We start from the raw sequence: 15,907 nt of genomic DNA on the forward strand, positions 1-15,907 counted from the left end.
TTTAACACTGTCTTAGTAAAACCTTAGTCATGAGACCCTTCAGATGTGTATCAGTGGGCCAACTGTTTGGAGGATGATTGCAAACATACATCTTGGAGGCTGGTAGAGATAAAGAAGTTTCCAAAGGATTTTCATACATTCAAGGAGACTTACAGGATCCTGGAGGTTGGACTAATGTCAAGCTAGGGTTGCCTTTTGCCTTTAGCAAAGTATTAACATTGAGGCAGTTGAGTTCCTAGAGGAAGGTCACTCTGTCTGTCACAAGTGCTTGTAATTGGGCTGTAAGTTATAAGGAAGTTTAATTTTTTTTCTTTTGCCTTTATTCATCATATCTTTCCCCCCAATTTTGACCCTTAAATCTTTAAGGCTGCTGATGGTGGAAGGTCTTGACTTCTGTAACTTCTTCCTGCTGAATCAGAGCATAGAGATATCCCAAACTATGGGTCAATATTGTTCAGTTGAGGACTTATGTATATAGGAGTTATGAAAGGCAGAGACAGCTGAATCCAAGGAAAACCACATGTATGGATCTCCCTGAGTAGAAAGGATTATCTGTTGGCTTGAAGTTATGGTAGCGAAGGAGTCTCAGCACCAGGTGAAGAGATATGGGAGAAAATAGCAAAACAAAATCAAAATAACAACAAAAAAAGAAGCCTGAATAAGGGTCCTTTGATAGTTGACAAAAATCCTCCTCTAGTCCAGAAGTTTAACCAATCATTAAAGGAAATAGAGGGATCAGTTAAAGCACCAAATTGAGTGTTTATGTCCATTAGAAATCCAGAAATATGGTAATCTGGAAAGTATACACAACATTCTGCTTTTTAAAAAAAAAAATGTTTTTGTTTATTTTTGAGAGAGAGGGAGAAAGAACGAGCACAAGTGGGGACAGGGCAGAGACAGGGGACAGAGGATCCAAAGCAGGCTATGTGCTGAAAGCAGAAAGCCTGGTGTGGGGCTTGAACTCAAGAACTGCAAGATCATGACCTGAGCCGAAGTCAGATACTCAACCAATTGAGCCACCCAGGTGCCCTCACAGCATTCTGCATTTATGAAAGCACAAGGGCTACCTTGTGCAGCAGCTAAAACATCTAATGCTATTCTATTTTGTAAAACTGAAGTAAAACACATTTGTGTTACTTCAATATTTGATAGTGAAATGCTATTTTCAGTGTCACTTAGGGCTTTGACTGTGTACTTATTGAGAGTTTCTTGTGCCAAACCAAATCCTCCAGTCCTGAAGAGGGAATAAAGATAGATGCGAGGGGGTCATACCAATGAAAAACAGAATGTGTCCACTATTGTTTTAAATGTGGAAGGTTGGCTGTGTTAGTAATGGTTTTAATGATGTGTCCATGCATCCAGGCAGAATCCAGAGTACAGAGGAGTATACAGCCTGGAGAAAGCCATGGCCACAAGTTAGAGCCACATAGCCATTGGGTCCCATTACGAACCAGCCATCTAAGTGTAGGCCTTCTTGTTCAGTCAGTAGCAAATCAATCAGTGGCCTGGAGAGCAATGATTTGTCAGCATACTTCTAATGATAGCTATCCTAACTGCCATGTGCGGTTTGTCCATGTATTGTAAGTACGGTTTTTTGTTTCTAGCATAGAATTGCTTTCTGACTTAACTGTCCAGTTGTGGGGGTAAGCCATAAATATCTATCCCAGATTTGATATATTCCATCCAGTATATACTGAGAAGTTGGGTTTACTTAAAAAGGCTGCTGTATGCTTGGCTAAAGCTTCTATTTGCAATTTGATAGCAATCGAAGCAGCTCCTAGGACAAATATGGCTAAGTGATAAAACTATCAAGAAGCCCTCTTTTTTTTTGATGGTTAGCCTTACCAACATCTTAATTATGAGGAATCACTGGCAAATGGGAGAAGACTTGTCTGGGAATATGGGCATCCCTAAGTTCATTATCTGGTCCAATCACAAGGAAATTGGGGTTATCCATCATTCTACAAGTTCATAGTTAATCCCATGGAGTGGGGTGCACTCTAGCTTTTAAGGAGTGATTTTGTCATTCCAGCCACACAGAATTGGTCAAGGTGATAGTTGAATTATACAACTGTTGGGGAATCAATCTCATTTTTCCAGCTGTTCAAATAAAAAATATATATCTATGGGATCCTGTTATCCTCCCAGAATAACAAACATGAAGATTGTCTATACATGAGCTATTGTGGCAATTTCTCTGAAGTTTGGCTCAAGTTGCCTAGCTTAGGCAAATAACATTCAAAGACAATCAGAACTAGAAATTAATATTCACAAAGGTGTGTTATTGAAACATAAGTTTCTCTCTATAATTAGTCTCATTTCTGGAGATAACCAAATCAAGGTTAATTCATTTGCAAAACAAGTCCAATTTTAAAAAACTTGGCCTAGTTATTTACGTAAGCTCAGCAAGAATAGTGATTGACCATATAGATTTTTTAATGTCTGCTTTGCTGCAACTTTTCAATAGGAATCTGGATTGAACTTTTAGTAGCCTTTCTAGGCCAGAAGCCAGCCCAAGTACTTGCCATCAGACATGCCTGCAACACCTGTAGATTTGGGCAAATTCCTCTTCTCGAGGTACCCAAAATATCCTGATGTACCTGCACCTGCCAGGTAGTGACATTCTTTACTGGTAAGGCTTATGGGAACTCTGTAAGCAAGGTATCAGGTTAACATTTCCAAGGGGCTTTATTGACTCTCTGTTTCTAAAGTCAATCTCAGTTCCGTAAAGCTGCCTAATCATATGTGACTCTATCCGTGTCTCTCAAGTATGATATTCCAGTCAAAGTCTTGGTAAAATAACCAATATTTCCAATGGTGTCCTGTTACAAGGAGAACAGATTCTTATTGAACATATGTAAATAACTATGATTACCATGAATGAAAGAATACTCACTGAGACTTTTCTGAATTTTAGAGGGTCAGGTAGAGAGAAAAGTTAAATGCTTCAATTTGTTCACAAATGAATACTTGATCATATTTTTATAAATATGTCTTTTTATATTTTTTATATTTTTATAAATATGTCTTCCCTAATGTCTTTTTTATTGTTTTAATTAAAAAAATTGTTTACATATATAGAGAGAGCATGCACACAGGGGAGGGGCAGAAAGAGAGAGGAAGAAAGAGAATTTTAAGCAGGCTCCACTCAGCATGGATCCCAACACGGGGCTCAATTTCACTACCCTGAGATCATGACCTGAGCTGAAATCAAGATTTGGATGCTCAGCTGACTGAGCCACCCAGGGGCCCCAGTCATAGATATCTTAAGAGAAAGTTTTCTTAATATGGAAGAGCAAACATTAGAGAACCAGCAATGTTTTAAACAAGAGTCCCAAAAACTATAATCATCTTTTTCAGTTCATTTAGTCCTGTGTTACTAATTCTTATTTAGTTTGAATGTAGATTTTTCAGTTCTGGAAATTCTTTCCCATTTCATTTCTATGAACTTAAAGATATTGAATACCTATATTTGTCAAAAGCCCTTTTTGAATCTCCTTGAAAATGAAACATGTTTCATAAAAGAATAAGAACAATTACAAATGACAAAAAACTCAGAAATGGGCACTGTTAATGATCTGAGAATCTTACAAGGAGATCCAGTTATTTCTGTGACACAGAAAATGTCAATAATTAGAATATTGAGTGATGACCTTGTACCAGAACATAACATACCAAATTAACAAGTCTAATTAGTTGGAGACTTCAGTCATAATTTTAAATCTTAGAGAAGTTTGTTGAAACCTTAGAAAGTTTTAAAGCACATGCCTAAATAGGATTACAGCTCATCAAAGACCTGATAAAGACAAAAATAGAAACTGGTTTTTCTGCAGAGGCAAAGGAAAGAGAAAACAACTTTGTTTACATTTTCTTATCAAGAGCAGACCAACAAGCCAAGAAAACTTTGTCTTTTTAACAGAGAGAAAGCAGAATTTCAATTTTATGCCAGTGTACTTTTAAAATCCACTTATTTCAACCTAAGTTTATCCTGACCATGCATAAAATTCCTTTTTCAAAGATTCCTCTTCACAAACTTTCTACAACGTTCCTTTGCATTTACATTTTGTCCTAAGCATTTTCTTTTGAAATAACCAGTCTCATTCTAGGACAAATTACTTTCTTTTTCCTTCAACAAAAATGTGTTCCCATTCCTTACATCTTTCTTACACATCTCCTGCTTTCCTACATACAGAATTTCTTCCCTAATTTCCATTGATCTTAATTACATTTAACAGAATTTTAACTCTCAGAAATCTTAGCCTCCAGTGAAAACTAAGTAGTAACTAATTGTAATCTGTTGCACCAGAATTCTTTAGATGGCAAATTTATGAATACATTTAAGCACAAAACACATTTTCCAACAAACTCAAATATTCTTAGTTTCTCTGCAATGAGAAGTCAAAAGAACAAACCTATGTTCGGTAATCAGTGCTTCAGCACTGATTTAAAATTTCAGGTTACTGAAGAAAGACTATCTTAACAATTATCCATGAAAACTTTGAGACAGACAAAATTAACTATCATTTTAAGTCATCTTTTTGCTAACAAATTGCAACACAAATAACATGAGCTTATTTGACCTGCAGTACACTTCATTAGAATAAAATTTCATACTTAATGTGGATAACTCTAGATATGTCAATATTAATTAAACCAAAAAACTTGAATTAGTTTAAATACTGAATTTTGTTCCATCTGGGTCTGCTTAAAAGTCAGTCAATTTGTTTCCCATTGTCAGTTTCTACCTGTGGGCACTGGTGGGGAAATCTGAAGTGGGTGATATAAGTCCAAGAGGGTGCTCTTTGCTCCTTGACAGCAAGGGTAGAAGGAGGAACCAATGGTGCTGGAGGTACTGAGGGTGGAATAGGAGCCAGTTATGCAGGCCACACCCAAGGTGGTACAGAAATAAAAGTGGGGGGTGGGGGAAGGAAAAATAAGGGAAAGTGCTGTCAGAGGGCAGAGAAAGAGGACTCCTGGTTCTAAAATTCATCAGTTTGGACAGATGAACAGATGCCATGTTTTTTTCCTGTCAACAAGTGAAAATATAGGCAGTCCATGTCAGATACAGAAGTCAGGGAATATCCCTGAAACAAAGGAAGTTTTGGCAATTGCTTGGGAATTTTCCTTAAAGTCCTCATCCCAAGATAAACTAACCAGAGAGAGTTGGCTCCAATTATCAGAGCCATTAACCTGGGAAATGAATGGGGGAGAAGCCCCTACATCTATTAGGAGGAATAACAGTGAGAGATGGTCAATGCTCCCTTCATTAGGGATGGCTTGTGTTTCCTCCAGCAACCTGGATTTAGGAAGCCTATTTAGACAATTATCATCCAAAATATCAGGAGGGAGTTTATCAGTCTGGTTACTGACCAAACTCATTCTGTAAGAGGACTTTAGGTTTGGGTCCTGATTTAGAGCCATGAAGGTCTGGACCTAGGTACCTCTGTCAATTTGCCATGTTTCCTACAAAAGAGATCAAACTGATAGATCAAATTGAGGTCATGCACTGTTACAGAAGAGATCAGTCTTTTCTTAAACGTTGTAATCCATATTGTTTCCAGTGGGTTAAAAGGAATCCCAAGGGAGAGTCCTTGGAAACTGAAGAAGATGGCTAGAGAAGGTCCTTGACCAAGAAAATCCACCCTCCCCACCTCTGGGTGGCTTCCCACATTCAGGATATATCAAAGGTTCCTGGTGTCAAAGTGACCCAAGGTGTCCCTTCAAAGAAATCTCTATTGATCATCACTCTGCTTGCTGTCAAGGTCCTGTAGGAGGGAGTGCCAGCATCCCCCAACTTCTGCAATGCATCCTAGGCTACAAATGGGTGTCAGTGAATGGACCAAAATACTATGCTGTGCCATGAAGGATCTGCCATTTTTAATCCATAGAAAATACTAGAAAAGTTTTACAAGGGAAAATTACCTGATTTTGTAATTTAAGTAGTTAGCAGGGGAAATTGATGGAAAACAGTAAAGATAAAAATCCATCACAGTCTAAGTAACATTCCAAGACATGTAGTCTTTAAAGCCAACTTCCCTAGGAAATGGTGTCTGGTTGGGTTTTAATTCAATCAGGTGCTGGTTTTGGCTGACTCTGAGTGGAGATCTCATGACCAGAAATGGCTGGACCAGAGATGTGGAGGGGGTCACATTAGACCAATGAGGAGGAAACCTCACAAGAGAGTCTTAAGATTGATAGCCATCCTGGGGTGCCTGGGTGGCTCAGTCGGATGAGCGTCTGACTTCGCCTCAGGTCATGATCTCACAGCTTGTGAGTCTGAGCCCTGCGTCCGGCTCCGTGCTGACAGCTCAGAGCCTGGAGCCTGCTTCGGATTCTGTGTCTCCCTCTCTCTCTGCTCCTGATCCACTCAAATTCTGTCTCTGTCTCTCTCAAAAATATACATTAAAAAAATGAAAAAAAAAAAAAAAGATTAGTAGCCATCCTAGTGACTTAGGTGACTGTCCATGCCCAAGACAAACATCTTTGTATAAGGACAGGAATAAAGAGAGGACATCACGTTTCTAGATCTTATTACCATTCCAGCCATGGTACTAACTTTCAGCCAAAAGGCAGGCATTTTCCGTCCTGTAGAGTAGCCATGGGCAGAGTGTGGCCTGAACAATTGACATGAAAGTGTTCCAATAAGACCATAGTCCTTAAAAAGCCCTGAAATAATAGTAGAGAAGACAAAGTACTCACCAACTTTGAATGAGTCTCAGTGTCCAGATGAAAAGACTCAGGTCCCACATTGGGCATCAAAATGATGTGAAATGTTGGGGTTCAGAAGCGAACAGTCAAGAAAGAATTCTTGAGATGTCTTAGGTGCAAAAAGGGTGATTTTATTTAAACACAGGGACAGGATCCATGGGCAGAAAGAGCTGCATGGGGATTGTGAGGAGTGGCTGATTACATATTTTCAAGTTGGGGAAGGGGGTCAGGGATATCAAAAGTCTCTAAGGAATTTGGAAGGAAGGTTTCCAGGACCTTGAGGCGCTAGTTGTTGTTAGGAAAATGTCATTTAACACTGTCTTAGTAAAACCTTAGTCATGAGACCCTTCAGATGTTTATCAGTGGGCCATATGCTTGAAGGATGATTGAAAACATATACCTTGGGGTGGGTAGAGATAAAGGAAGTTTCCAAAGGGATTTTCATACATTCAAGGGAGACTTACAGGATTCTGGAGGTTGGACTAATGTCAAGCTAATATTGCCTTTTGCCTTTAGCAAAATATATGGAAGCAAATGAAAATTTGTCAAGGAATATACAATATAAAAAGATGTGGATCTAGAGGGAACATACTTCAACATAATAAAGGCTGTGATGGCAGGCCTATAGTTACCATCATACTCAATGGTGAAAAGTCAAAAGCTTTTCCTCTAGGATCAGGGACAAGACAAGGATGCTGACTTTCACCATTTTTATTCCCCACATAAGAAGATGTTTGTGACACGAGAAACAAAACTTAGGGGAGGAGTAAGATGTAAAGCTTTAGATACATTCAAACTTAAGTTGTTATCAACTTAAAACAGACTGGGATAAATATAAATTGCTCGATTGAAGGCTCATGATAGACACAAAATGAAACCCTATCAAGATACACGAAAGGTATCCAAAATCTATAAAGAACATACCAAACTCAACACCCAAAAAACAAATAATTCAGTGAAGAAATGGGTAGAAGACACGAATAGATACTTTTCCAAAGAAGACATCCAGATGGCCAACAGGCACATGAAAAGATGCTCAACATCACTCATCATCAGGGAAATACAAATCAAAATCACAATGAGATACCACCTCACACCAGTCAGAGTTGCTAAAATTAACAACTCAGGAACAACAGATGTTGGCAAGGATGTGGAAAACCAGGAACCCTCCTGCACTGTTAGTGGGATTGCAAACTGGTGCAGCTGCTCTGGAAAACAGTGTGGAGGTTCCTCAAAAAATTAAAAATAGAACTACCCTACAACCCAGCAATAGCACTACTAGGAATTTACCCAAAGGATACAGAAGTGCTGATTCATAGCCATGCTTTCAACAATAGCCAAATTATGGAAAGAGCCCAAATGTCCATCAACTGATGAATGGATAAAGAAGATGTGGTTCATATATACAATGGAATACTACTTGGTGATGAGAAAGAATGAAATCTGGCCATTTGTAGCAACGTGGATAGAATTGGAGAGTATTATGCTAAGTGAAATAAGTCAGTCAGAGAAAGACAGATATATGTTTTCACTCACATGTGGAACTTGAGAAACTTAACAGAAGACCATGGGGAAAGGGAAGGGGAAAAAATAGTTTCAAATAGAGGGGGAGGTAAATCATAAGAGACTCTTAAATACAGAGAACAAACCAAGGGTTCATGGGGGTGGGGGTCGGCAAGGGGAGAAATGGGTGATGGGCACTGAGAAGGGCACTTGTTGGGATGAGCATTGGGTGTTGTATGTAAGTGATGAATCATGGGAATCAACCTCCCAAACCAAGAGCACACTATATATACTGTATGTTACGTAACTTGACAATAAATTATATACAAAAAAATAAAAATAAAAAAGATACACAAAAGGTAAAATAAAGTATCTAGGCATACCACTATAGAAAATCATCAAATCACAAAGGAAGAAATCAAGAGAATAAAGGAACAGAAGAACTACAAAACAGCCAGAAAAAAATTAACAAAATGGTGATAATTCCATATTTCTCAATAGTGTCTTAAAAATTTTTTAAATGTTTATTTATTTTTGAGAGAGAGCAAATGCATGAGTCGGGGAGGGGTAGAGAGAGGAAGAAACAGGATCTGAAGCAGGATCCACACTGACATCAGAGAGCCCAATGTGGGGCTTGAACTCAAGAACCAGGAGATCATGACCTGAGCTGAATTCTGGCGCTTCACAAACAGAGTAACCCAGGCTCCCCTGTCAAAAATTTCTGTAAATGTAAATGCAAATGTAAACAGACAAAGACTGTAGAAAGAGACAAAGAAAATAAATATATGAAGGGGTCAATCCAAAAAGAGTTTCACAGTTTTAAATATTTTTGCAGCCAAAATAGAAGTATCTAAATGTATAAAGCAAATATTAACAGACCTAAAAGGAGAAATAGAAACACAATAACAATAGATGACTTTAATACCCACTTTCATCAATGGATAGTCTAGATAGAAAACAAATAAGAAAACATTGGTCTTACATGATATTAGAGCAGATGGACTTAACAGATATTTATAGAACATTCTATTGTAAACAACAAAATACCGTTCTTATCAAGCACGCATGAAACATTTTCCAGGATAGATCATATGTTAGGCCACAAAATAAGTCTAAATACATTTAGAAAACTCAAATCATATTAACCATCTTTGCTGATCACAATGGCATGGAACTAGAGATCAATTACAATACGTTAACTGGAAAATTCACAAATATATGGAGATTAAATGTGTTACTGAACAACCAGTGAGTCAAAGAAGAAATCATGAGAGAAATTTAAAAAAATCTTGAGAGTAATGGAACAGAAATACAACATACCAACACTTATGAGATGTAATGAAAGCAGTTCTAAGAGGGAAGATCACAGAGATACATGCCACACTAAGAAACAGGAAAAACTCAAAAAAATACCTACATTTATACCTCAATGAACTAGAAGAAACCCAAGTAAGTAGAAGGAAGGAAATAACAAATATCAGAGCAAAAATAAACGAAATAGAGACTAAAATGGCAATATAAATGATGTAATAAACTAAGAGCTAGCATCTGAAAAAACAAACAAAACAAAATTGACAAACCTTAAAGTAGACTTACAAAAAAAAAACAGGAGAAATCTCAAATAAATAAAATCAGGAAAAAGGGAGATATTACAAATGGTATCAGAGAAATAACAAGGATCATAAGAGACTACTGTGAACAGTTATTCACCAAAAAGTTGAACAACTTAAAAGAAATAGATAAATCCATTGAAATTTACAACCTATCTAGACTGGATCAGGAAGAAATAGAAAATCTGAACAGACCAATTAATAGTAAGGAAATCGAATCAGTAACCAAAACCTCCCAATGAACAGAAGTCCAGCATCAGATGGCTTCACTGGGAATTTCACCAAATATTTAAAGATGAATTACTACCATTTTTTTCAAATATTCTAAAAATAAGACAGAACACTTCCAAACTCATTTTATAAAGTGAGCATTACCCTGATACCAACCCAGACAAGGATGCCACAAGAAAAGAAAATTATAGGCCAATATCTATGATGAACATAGATGCAAAAATCCTCAAGAAAAGATTAGCAAACCGAATTCAACATTATATTAAAAGGATCATGCATGATGATCAAGGGATTTATTCCAGGGATGGAAGGATGGTTCAACATCTGCTAATCAATCATTTGATATACCACCACACAAAATCAAGGATAAAAAATCTTATGATCACCTCAATAGATTCAGAAAAAGCAGATGACAAAATTCAACACTCATTTGTGATAAAGACTCTCAACAAAGTGGGCAAAGAAGGAACATATTTCAACACAATAAAGGCCATATATGACAAGCCCACATCTAATATCACATTTAATGGTGAAAAGCTGAAAGCTTTTTTCCTAAAAATCAGGAAGTAGACAAAGATGCTCACTCTCACCACTTTTATTCAACATAGTTCTAGAAGTTCTAGCCAAAAAAATTAGGCAAGAAAAATATATAAGACATTCAAACCAGAAAAAAGTAATAAAACTGTCACTGTTTTCAGACAATATGGTATTATATATAGAAAACTCTAAAGACTCCATCAAAAACTGATAGAACTAAAACATTCAGTAAAGTTGCAGAACACAAAATCAATACACAGAACCTTCTGTGCTTCCATACACTAATAATGAACTATCAGAAAGGAAAATTACACTAATAATGAACTATCAGAAAGAAATATTAAAAAACAATCCCAGTTACAATTGCATCAAAAAGAATAAAATACATGGGAATCAATTTAACTAAGGAGGTACAAGTCCTATATACTGAAAGCTGTAAGACATTGATGAGAGAAACTGAAGATGACTCAAATAAATGGAAAGATAATCTGTGCTCATGGATTAGAGAAATCAATATTGTTAAAGTGTCAAAGTGATCTACATATTCGGTGCAATCTCTATTAAAATTGCAAAGACATTTTCACAGAACTAGAAAAAATAATCTCCAAACTTGTATGGAACCACAAAGGACCCCAAAGAACAAAGATGATGGTATGACTCTCCTGGATTGGCTTTTATGGGTCTTTGGAACTGGCTCTAATGTTGCCCACAGTGGCTGAGATATGCCAGCTGACCAATTTGGCCTAAGACTCAAAATTTATAGTTTGTTAAAAACTTCAAGATACTGATGGCCCATTTTATTAGGTTCCTGAGAGGAGCCCCTGAACTTATTGCTATAGTGAGGGTGCTCCTGAATGCATGGAGCCACCAGAACAGGAGATACAGACAAAATAAAAAAGGAAATGGACTCTAAGAAAGAGATCCCTACAAACCTCCAAAGCTAACAGGAATAAGGAGGAAGAAGGTCTGGCTTTCCTGACCTGAGCTTTTTTTTTTTTTTTTTTTAATTTTTAATGTTTATTTGTTTTTGAGAGAGAGAGAGAGAGACAGAACACAAGCAGGAGAGGGGCAGAGAAAGAAGGAAACACAGAATCTGAAGCAGGCTCCAGGCTCCGAGGTGCCAGCACAGAGCCTGATGCGGGGCTTGAACCCACGAACCATAGGATCATGACCTGAGCTGAAGTCAGCTGTTTAACCAACTGAGCCATCCAGGCGCTCCTGACCTGGGCTTTTATGGCTTGGCACCAAACCCATCCATCCATTATGGTGATTACAGCTAAGGCTCACGGTGAGTTCAAAATCCTAGATGAAGCATATCTACTCTTATATTAAAAAGAGATGGTTCAGTGGCTATATATTTTTGTTGAGCATCATGCTCTCACAGACCCCCTGACCTTTTTAACTCAGAGTAGGTGCCCTTGGGGCCAGAATCTAAGGAGTTCCTTTTAATGGGCATTCTCCATAATTATACGGCCATTATAATTCATTGGAATGTCAGATATATACAAGAGGCATTAGATTACATCAATGCTGTAGTTAGACACGAAAAAGAGAATTTTCCTACAGCCCAATCTTGTTTGCTGATGAAGGCAAATGAGCCATGCTGTCCCTCAGCCAAGAATCAATGGAGGGACTCTAGGACATATGAGAGCTCATCAATGGAGGGACTCTAGGACATATGGGAGCTCATCAATGGAGGGACTCTAGGACATATAGGAGCTCTCAGGCCCCTTATTGGTCCTCACCAAGGGATGGCACCTTGAACAAGCCCTTTCTCTCATGAGATGATCAATAGGCTTCCCTGTACTGGCAGCTCTGGAGAACAGGGTTTTCCAGTGACTTAATTTCTGAAAGCCCAAACATAAGTTAGAAACCTTTGCTTGGGCACCTCAGGCTCTTCAAAAGACCTCCTGTCCCACTCTGCAGGCATATGCCATCACCTTTCAAATGCCCCAGTCCCAAGTCCCTGCAGTAGGATCCAGGATTCAATACCCTGATCTTTCAGAGTAGTAGCCACCAAGGCCCCTGCTTTTGGGACCAGCAGGTCCCCAGAGCATGTCCCTCCTGTAGGGGATAACCGCTCATATGCTTCTTTAATTATCTATTCAGACACACATAACAAAGATTTTACAGCTCTCATTGACATGGAAGCCCAAATTACAGTGCTTCCCAGGACCTCCTCCAAACATAAGTGAGTGGTGCCCTTTAAATTACAAGGCATAACAGGTAAGGTAATAAAAGGCACTCAACTTTCATTGGATGTCACTATTTGGACAATCTTTTCTTTTTTCTTTAATTTTTATTAGAGAGAGAGAGAGAGAGAGAGAGAGAGAGAGAGGGAGGGAGAGAGAACCTCAAACAGGCTCCATGCTCAATGCAGAGCCTAACTCGAGACTTGATCTCACAACCCTGGGATCATGATCTGAGCCAAAAGCAAGAGTCGGCTACTCAATCAACTAAGCCACTCATGTATGTGCCCCTGAACAATTTTTTATTTAAAATCTTTTAGTGGTGGTAGCCTTTTTGACCCTACCCTTTCCTTTTTTTTTTATGTATTGATGCTTTGACTCAAAGCCATGCCATTTAGAACAAATCCAAATTCCTGAACTTTCTGGTGGGAGCTGCACATTAGGAGCCCATTAGACTGTTGCCTTCAATTAAGATGGTAAATACCATCCCATAGCACTTACATTGGGGACTGAGAGATTGCCACTCAAAATTCAAGATTTATTAAATGGAGTCATTAAACACATCATTTCTTTCATTTTCCCCATATGTCTAGTATTAAAGTCCACTACTCATGAGTGGTGCCTTAGAGTTCACTATGGAAATGTAAATGCTCTGGTGCCCCCTATTAAGAATCCCATTCCCAATACTGTCCAGTTAATTGAGGACATCCAAAGGGCTCCATGGGACTATTTTGCTGTGATTACTCTAGCTAAAACATTCTATTCAGTTTCAGTCACCTGACAGGTCCCAGCCACAGTTTGCTTTCACTTTTGAAGACATTCCATATACCCTTACCTGGCTGGTTCTGGGTTAACTCAATGGCTGGACTCCTGCCCACAGTCTTTGCTGGCAAGACCTGGATGCCCTTACAGTGTCCCCTTGTGCTCTTTGACACTATATTGATGACATTCTAATCCAGGGCCCCTTGGAGGATATGGTGTGTGAGGCCCTAATACAGCTGGTGACCCATCTGCAATACAGAGGTTGGGCTACTGCCCCCATAAAATTTAAGGGTCATCCACAACTGTTAAATTTTTGGGTATTAATTAGTCCTCTAAAGGCTGAGAAATTCTGCTTGCTTTTACATCAATTGTTAACCATTCAGTCTCCTACCATGCTATTGCAAGTTCAACATGTCTTAAAGCCTCTTCACATTTTGGCAGGGACACATACCATACTGATCCATCATTCCTAAACCTATTTATGTAGTCATGCACAAACTCTCCACATTTTGTGTGTGTGTGTGGGGCAGAATTTCAACAACAAGCTTTGCAGTTGCCACAAAGATCAATTCGTCAAGTCCTCCTCCTGGTTTTCCTGGCTCCTTCTTCTGGGATGAGGCACTGACCACCATGGACAATTTGGGAGCCTATGGACTAAACATGGCTTCTTTTGGTTGTTTATGGGCATCTGGGCAGATGGCTTCTCTCCGCAACCCCTGTTACACCCCCTTAGAACGTCAAATTCTAGCCATTTATTGGGCTTGGTTAGAAACAGAAATCCCTGTGGGAATGGAGCTTGTTCTCCTGTGTACACATATTCCTATTATGTCATGGATAAGGAATGCCTCTTAACAGTGACTTGGCACAGCCATGACCTTGTTAAAATGGAAATGGTATCTTCAGGAATGGGCTAAACCTGATGTGGTAGGTTTTTCCAAATTACAGGAAGATGTGGTTTCCATACTCCTCCAGTCTCTGCCCAGAGGCCTCAAGGAATTGCCTAAGTGTCTAGCAACCTGGGGTAGCCCCTGGGATGAGTTGATGGAGTGAGGAAAGGAGTCTGTGTACTTTACGGATAGTAGTGCCACCATCTGGTGGAGGGGCAGTGTACCATCCTGCCAGCAGCAGTGCCAGGCTTATCAAAGACAGCAAGTCAGGGTAAGCGCAGTTTGCTGAGCTTATGGTGGTACAAATGATTGTGCACACCATTGTCCATGGCAAGCCTCTTGTCCATATTTTTACAATTCAGGAGTGGTTGCTAATAGGTTAGAAGTTTGGTTGTGACAACAGCAGCAGGACAACTTTCACATTCAAGGCCATCTCATTTGGGGTGCCTCAATTTGGACACACATTGCCCAGGCACCAGTCACAATTAAGGTTATCCCTGTTTCACCACATAAAAACACTGCCTACACCAGAGTCTGTCTTTAACTGCAAGGTGGATGCCCTTATCCAAATCCGTGTCATCACCCATTTGGCACTTTCAATCACCAATTACATCAGCTCCATCCAGTACCACAAAATCACAGCCTCTCCCTTCTCAATCAATCCTTGATTCCACCACCATTCTGGCCTTTCTTACTCATCACTTCCATACTCCTTATTCCCAGGCCAAATACTCCCATTTCTCTTCAGGTTATGGAAAAGTTGTTACCACATTGGCCTGGGCCTACCACAGGGACAGTCTGCTTATACACCCTTGCAAAATGCATGGTTTTAAAATGCAACTTATGCTCCCAAACCAAACACTGGAAACTGTCCCATCATGCCTCAGTTCTGTGAGGGGACCACCCTTGTCCTTTTAGCTGTTGGTAGGCTAACTTCATATGGCCACTTCCTCCTTCCATGGGCACTGTCTGCTTTGCCATTACATATATGGATTCTTTTACTGACCTACTACACCTAAAAGAACACCTCTGTGGAACAGGTAATCTTTTCTTTTCTAAAAATATCCTGACCCCATTTGGCCCTCTTGGCAATGACTCAGATAAAGATCTCATTTTATTACCAATATAGCACAGCACCAGGTTCTCCTCCAGGAATTCAAAGGTACTTTTATCTCCCATACCAGAAACAGGCCTCTGGCATTATTGAAAGCCATGGTAGTTTAAAATTCTTCTTTTTCTTTTTTTTTTCCGAAGTTTATTTTGAGAGACAGAGTAAGAGGGGGTGCTTCTGAGCTGGGGAGGGGCAAAGAGGGAGTGAAAGAATCCCAAGCAGGTTCTGTGCTGTCAGCACAGAGCCCGACGTGGGACTCAATCCCATGAACTGTGAGATCATGACCTGAGCCAAAATCGAGAGTCAGTGCTTAACCGGCTGAGCCACCCAGGTGCCCCTAAGATTCTTGCTCCTTAAGTTACAGAGTGG

Source organism: Panthera uncia, assembly GCF_023721935.1.
Source record: "Panthera uncia isolate 11264 chromosome B2 unlocalized genomic scaffold, Puncia_PCG_1.0 HiC_scaffold_24, whole genome shotgun sequence".
Lineage (NCBI taxonomy): Eukaryota > Metazoa > Chordata > Mammalia > Carnivora > Felidae > Panthera > Panthera uncia.